The sequence below is a fragment of the Ostrea edulis genome, chromosome 2 (genome assembly GCF_947568905.1).
Source record: "Ostrea edulis chromosome 2, xbOstEdul1.1, whole genome shotgun sequence".
In the NCBI taxonomy this organism is placed as follows: Eukaryota; Metazoa; Mollusca; class Bivalvia; order Ostreida; family Ostreidae; genus Ostrea; species Ostrea edulis.
In genome coordinates this window covers 102,668,887-102,676,813 of record NC_079165.1, presented here as the reverse complement: position 1 = coordinate 102,676,813, position 7,927 = coordinate 102,668,887, and positions in this window count along the sequence as shown.

The following is a 7,927-nucleotide window of genomic DNA, read 5'->3' as shown; positions in this document are numbered from 1 at the left end:
GATATTGTCTACCTTTAAATCTCGTGAAGAAAATTGTGGCGGGAAAAATTCACGTGCAAAAATTGCCGGCGGAAGTGAAAGGAATTTTTCTCACAAATGCACAAAAATGATTGCAGAACTGAAATGGAATTGTCCAATTGTCCTGTAACCAATATGCATTTAATATCTGGACATGCACTCTTCCTGCAAGTTTTTGTGTGCTGCTTACACGCTGTCACACCAAAAATGCACACAAATGATTGCAGTACTTCAAAGGAATTTTCCTAGAGCACTGTAACCAAAATGCATATACTAATATGACATGTACATGAGTTATCTGCAAATTTTACGTGCTGCGAGCACAACAATTGTCAACTATTGACGCGGGAATTTTGAACTAACACACAAAACAAGTGCTTATTCCAATTTACCGGCGACGCCAATATAGTAAATCGTGGCTATCTAGCTAAACTTGGTCTGTGAATACAGCAAAGTAAGTTCCTCGATGTAGAAGACAGCGAGTCAATAGCTGGAGTCGATTTATCCCAAGGGCAGCGGCGTATTAGGAACTGGTCCGTGGAACACGTCTGCTCTGGTAGGGAAATCACAATCAACTGCGGTTCCAGTAATTCACTTCCGGTAAGGTCTTGATCACACATCCGGGTAATATAGTATAGACAGCTTAACCCAAGTTAAGTCGCCGAGAATTACTACAGTACGTTTCAGTATGGTTCTTTCCCAGATAGGTATAAGGTAAGTCAGTGTAGGGAAACTATGTTAATTGGAAAGAATGGTGTCCTTGGATTAATATTACTGTGGTAAGGTGGTTCAGTTATGATATTCCAAGATGTTGACCATCAACGAGATGAAGGAATTACTGGACATTGGAACACATATGGGACTAAAAGACGAAGCTCTTCAGAAATTCGTGAAAGAGGAACAGTCACGATTACGTGATGAACGTCATCAAGAGCGTGAAGAACGTATGGCTAAAGAGGAACTAGATCGTCAGGAATGTATCGCGAAAGAGGAGCATGATCGTCAGGAACTCATCGCTAAAGAGGTACGTGACGAACGCTTGGCTAAGGAAGAACGTGATCGTCAAGAACGAATAGCTACACAAGAGCGTGAATTGCAAATAAACATGGAGATCGAACACAAAAAGGAACAAAGTGCTATTGCTGAACATCAGAGGAAAATGGAAGAGTTGGAACTAGACAACAGATTCCAAGTAATGGCTGCAGAAAGATCACAGAAAGTGTTAGAGTCCACAAATCTTCACCATGAAACACCACAACCTGTCAGAGGACCGAAGTTACCTGCATTTGATGAGACGAAGGACAACGTCGATGCGTACATACAACGTTTCGAACGATACGCCGTTTCTCAAAATTGGCATAGGAATAATTGGGGAGCTCACTTGAGTGCACTTTTAAAAGGCAAAGCGTTGGATGTGTTTGTGAGACTAACGCCAGAGAGCGCGTTGAAATTTGATGAACTGAAACAAGCTCTCATGAAACGTTTTGACATGACCGAGGACGGCTTTAGAAAGAAACTTAGACATTCTAGACCCGATGGAAGTGAAACTTTCCTTCAGTTTTCGGCTAGATTGGACAGCTACATGGAACGTTGGATAGAACTTTCAAAACGAACAAAACTTATGAAGGACTCAAAGATTTGATTCTTCGAGATCAATTCATTGCATGTTGTAATAAGGAACTTGCGTTGTTTCTGAAAGAACGAATTCCTTATACCGTATTGGACATGGCACGTTACGCCGACCAGTATGTCAGGCCCGAGCAACTACTTCCTCGGCCGTTACCCAGAGACAGGGATCTGACAAAACAAAATGTCCGGAGGGAAACAAAATTCTCATCCCAGCAATCGTGACAATAACAAAGACAGTGGAATTAAGTGCTTTAACTGTGACAAATATGGACACAAACAGTTTGAATGTCCCTTGAATAGTACCAAACGAACCGCTTGTAGATAGTGAAATGGATGCAGCTGCTGTAACTGATTCTAAAATGTCTGTAGTGAAGGGATGTGTTAGAGATCGACTGGTGACAGTATTAAGAGACACTGGATGTAGTGGCGCAGTGATTCGCAAGGATTTGGTACTCTCGAATCAAATTACTGGGAAAAATCAGCAGTGTATATTGGCTGATGGAAGCATCAAATGTGCTGATGTCGCAGAGGTTCAAGTGGATACGCCATATTTCTTTGATACTCCATTATATGACCTCATTCTCGGAAACTTGAAAGGAGTTAGGAACCCAGATGATCCAAATAAAAGTTGGATAAAGTCCACCGAGTCGTCACTAGCTGTAGAGACGCGCAACCAGAGGAAAAAGATTCAGCAACCCTATAGACCCTTAAAGGTTCCTGAAGCCCTTCAAGATGTGTCACGTGATGATATGCTGAGGGAACAAGTGAATGATGAAACGTTGGCCAAGAGTTGGGACCTTGCTACGAAAGGAATAGTGAAGACTCTCAGTGATGGTGGATCAAGCAAACTGTTGATTCGGAAGTAACTACTTTACAGAGAATTTAGTAGTCCGAAGGTGTCAAATGGAAAACAGTACAGACAGCTTATGGTTCCAAAGAAGTTCCGGACATTAGTCATGAAACTGGCACATGAATCTCTGATGACAGGCCACTTGGGTGTCAAGAAGACTACCGAGAGAGTACTGACTGATTTTTTCTGGCCTGGAATTCAAGCCGACATCAGACGATTCTGTCGCTCGTGCAACGTATGTCAACGCACAATCCCTAGAGGAAAAGTACCAGCAGTACCACTTGGTCAGATGCCTATCATGACAGAACCCTTCCAGCGCATTGCAGTGGATATCGTTGGCCCACTCCAACCAGTTACAGACAGAGGGAACCGGTACATTCTCACAATCATCGACTATGCAACCCGTTATCCGGAGGCTATTGCGTTACAGGGAATAGAAGCTGAACGTGTAGCTGAAACACTGGTAGACGTCTTCAGTAGAGGCGGTGTTCCGGGTGAAATGCTTACAGATCAGGGGACCCAATTCACATCAGAAGTGATGAAAGAAGTAAGTCGTTTGCTGTCTTTCAAAGGGATAACTACAACGCCATACCACCCAATGTGCAACGAACTGGTAGAAAAATTCAACGGCACATTGAAGTAAATGCTCAAGCGCATGTGTGCTGAACGACCTGGGGACTGGGATAAGTACCTTAACGCGCTACTCTTCGCTTATCGTGAAGTACCCCAAGAGAGCCTCGGGTTTTCACCATTTGAACTACTTTATGGTCGATCAGTGCGTGGACCTATGATGATACTGAAAGAACTTTGGACCAAGGAAATTCCCGATGAGGAAGTTAAGAGGACTTACAAGTACATATTGGACTTAAGGGAGAGGTTGGAAGAGACATGCAAAATTGCACGCCAGCATCTAGAAAAAGCACGAACGCATCAGAGAAAACATTACAACAGGAAGACAAGTGAACGCAAAATGAAAGAAGGCGACAAAGTCCTTGTTTTACTTCCTAAAAAGTCGAATAAACTCTTGATGCAGTGGCGAGGACCATACAACGTTGTCCAAAAGATCGGTCCAATGGATTACAAAATCAACATTGCTGGAAAATTAAAGACTCTCCATGCAAATTTATTAAAGAAATACATTCCTCATGATGAAACACATTGCGGTGTCCTCACAACCTGTGCTGTTTCACTTATAGACTTTAATGAGGAAGGAACGCAGCATGAACAGAATTCAATGATTCTTCCGACAGATGCACAAACTGAAACAGTGGTGGACATACATTTTGCAGATGGATTGGATACAGACAAACTGGAAGCAGTGAAAGCTTTGTGTGAATCGTATGATGATGTTCTTACCGATGTTCCTGGGACTACAAATCTCGTAAAACATAAGATCGAACTAACATCATCAGATCCTATACGACTGAAGCCATGTCCTATTCCGTTCAACATGGAAAATGTTATCAAGGAAGAAGTGAGAAAAATGCTACAGCTGAATGTTATCGAACCTTCCGTTTCACCTTACTCTTCACCAGTGGTCATTGCGAAGAAAAGAGATGGATCTAATAGATTCTGCATAGACATTCGTAGGCTAAATGCTGTAACTGTGTTTGACGCTGAGCCAATGGAATTTGTGGAACAATAAATTTGAACCCACTGGATAGTATATTTTTATTGCATGTTTTGTATAAATTTATATTTTTTTGATACTATTATAGCAACCTCAATAATTATTTTTTTTGATATAATTTCAGTTAATTTTGAAATGTATGAGTGGAGTATGAATGGTTGGTATGGGTGATTATATATCAATTGTACATCTTACCTATAAAAGTATATAATATGATGCACTTAATTTCTATTTGTACAATGGACAATGCTAATTAAAAAAAAATTGTTGGGGAAAAATATCAAATATCGGCGCATTTCTCAATATTATTTGAAACGCAGGTAAAAACATTAGAACATCGATTTGAAATTGTCAACCAATTCTTGAAAAAAGCAAGACCGAGTTATAAATGGGTCAATGGCAATTCCCTCCAAAACAAGAGGCCCATGGGCCACATCGCTCACCTGAGTCACCTTGGTCCATATCAGAAGATTTTCCATATCTATTTGCATGTAAAACCGCAGTCCCTATTATGGCCCCAAACCTACCCCTGGAGGCCATGGTTTTTGCAAACTTGAATCTACACTATGTCAGAAAGCTTTCATGTAAATGTGAACTTCTTTGGCCCAATGGTTCTTGAGAAGAAGATTTTTAAAGATTTTCCCTATATATTTGTATGTAAAACTTTGTTCCCATATTGTGGCCCCATCCTACTCCAGGGGGGCATGATTTTAACAAACCTGAATCTGCACTATATCAGAAAGCTTTCATATAAATCTCAGCTTTTCTGGCTTAGTGGTTCTGGGAAGAAGATTTTTAAAGATTTTCCCTATATATTTGTATGTAAAACTTTGATCCCCTATTGTGGCCCCATCCGATCCCCGGGGGCCATGATTTTAACAATTTAGAATCTGTACTATATCAGAAAGCTTTCATATAAATCTCAGCTTTTCTGGCTCAGTGGTTCTTGGGAAGAAGATTTTTAAAGATTTTTCCTATATATTTGTATGTAAAACTTTGACCCCCTTTGTGGCCCCATCCGACCCCCGGGGGCCATGATTTTAACAATTTAGAATCTGTACTATATCAGGAAGCTTTCATATAAATCTCAGCTTTTCTGGCATAGTGGTTCTTGGGAAGAAGATTTTTAAAGATTTTTCCTATATATTTGTATGTAAAACTTTGATCCCCTATTGTGGCCCCATCCGACCCCCGGCCATGATTTTAACAATTTAAACTTTGCACTATATCAGGAAGCTTTGATAAAAATCTCAGTTTTTCTGGCTCAGTGGTTCTTGAGAAGAAGATTTTAAAAGATTTTCCCTATATATTTGTATGTAAAACTTTGATCCCCTATTGTGGCCCCATCCGACCCCCGGGGGCCATGATTTTAACAATTTAAACTTTGCACTATATCAGGAAGCTTTCATATAAATCTCAGCTTTTCTGGCTCAGTGGTTCTTGAGAAGATTTTTTAATGACCCTACCCTATTTTTACCTTTTCTTGATTATCTCCCCTTGGAAGGTGGCCTGGCCCTTTATTTTAACAATTTAGAATTCCCTTTACCTAAGGATGTTTTGTGCCAACTTTGGTTGAAATTGGCCCAGTGGTTGTTGAGAAGTTGAAAATGTGAAAAGTTTACAGACGGACAGACAGACGGACGGACAGACGGACGGACGAACGCCGGAATACGGGTGATCAGAAAAGCTCACTTGAGCTTTCAGCTCAGGTGAGCTAATAACCTAAAAACTACCCAACCGACTTATACGCGAACCGGCTTATAGGCGAGTATATACGGTACATGTACATTTTTTGAAAATGTCTGATCACTTTCACAAAGACACATGCACATTTTTAATGTGTCCATAACAACTGTACAAAGTTTGAGGAATGTCAAGTTAGAGGTGTTAGAGGAGTTGATTACACAAAATAGGTACCGTCTATTCAAGACATGGTGAGAAAATGACAATTACATAGTTATAAATTTTTCGAAAAAATGTCTGATCACTTTCAAAGTTTTCTAGACGTTTCGTCCCATTATCAACCCGTCCCTTAGTCGATTCGTCCCATTACCGATCCGTCCCTAGACTATCCGCCCTATAGTTAATACATCCCATAGTTATTTTGTGACAGTTTCAATATAAACAACGACAGAACACATTGATCAAAAATACCCTTAAAGTTGATAACAATTGAATAAGCAAAATTGTATTTTGGCGTGTTTGTCATGGTCATTTAATAGAAATAAAATGCATCAGGAAAATGCAAATAATGGACAAATGTATGCGCCGATGAGAAATATTTGGCAGCATAAACATTCAGCAATAGAAGTACCAGTACCATCTTGATCCAGGGGGCCTGGAAAAAACAGTACCCCCAGGAGACAGCAATCTATGCCAAATAGGTCACATGACGTCGTCCCAAGACCCATCCGCCACAACCAAGGTGGGGCGGCAATTTTGCAGCCTCAAAACAAATACATAACTAACTTGGATACAGATGGTATCAATAATATATATAAATACGGAAACACAGCTGGTGCTTCCACACTAAATTTGAAATGCAGATAATTTTGGTACAGATGGTACCCCTCCATATGTATATTTTGGTACAGATGGTACCCCTCTATACATATAGATATATTTTGGTACAGATGGTACCCCTCTATATATAAGGATATATTTTGGTACATATGGTACCTCACTCTCTCTCTATATATATAAAAGGATATATATGAAAGCGCAGATAACACTTCAGAACACTGAAGTACAGATGGTACCACAGTGAGTAATTGCCTGACTGCACAATTGATGAAAAACATTAAATTTCTATTTGCCAATGCAATTTGAATGACAAACTGCACTTGCAAAATGACACATGACAAGCATTGACGATGAAAAAGATGAATTCCACCCCCATTCAACTACAAGTTGAAGTATGGCATATCAAACGTTGCAATATTTGATCTTTTCCATTTGTATTGTATAATTTTTCATTTGCATTGTATAATTTCCATTTGTATTGTATAATTTTCCATTTGTATTCTATATTTTCCATTAACATTGTATAATTTTTCATTTGCATTGTATAATTTCCATTTGTATTGTATAATTTTCCATTTGTATTCTATATTTTCCATTTGCATTGTATAATTTTTCATTTGTATTGTATCGAGGGAATGTTTATTTTGATTTGTTACGAAGGATTTCATTACTTAACGTCACTGAAGTACCACAAATGTAGACGTCCTTAGCACACAGGGTCGTAGCAATGACGGCTCTTTATCGTGCCAACGCCTGTGCATCTGTTTTTAAGGTCATTACGGAAAGACCCGTGATTCTCACTTTTAAATGCCGAGTGTTTGGCAAAGGAGCAATCACTGTCTTTGTTTATGTCAAAGTTTTGATGCGGCAATGACGGTAACGGTTCTCGAACTCACGACCTCTCGCCCACAAACCAAGCGATATACTGAGCTACCGCGACCAGGACGCCGTTTCATCAAACATCGTAACTAGTTGCGTAAGCTTAGTTTGGCGTAACTTTCTGACTAGACTAAATATTTTACGTAAGTCCGTTTCATCAAATGACGTAACGTTAGAATTTACGCAAGTTTTCTACAGGTCGAACCCTTACGTAAGTACCTACGTAAGAAAAAATCATGGCCGACTGTTAGCTGTTTGTAAATATATATAGAATTTTTACCGACGAGCTTTGCGTCGTGATCGATTTTTTTCAAGACAGGATGCTTTTAGACGTTTACAACGATAAATATGTAAGGCCATAAGGGTTACTTCCCTTTGAAAACTAGTAAATTTATGGC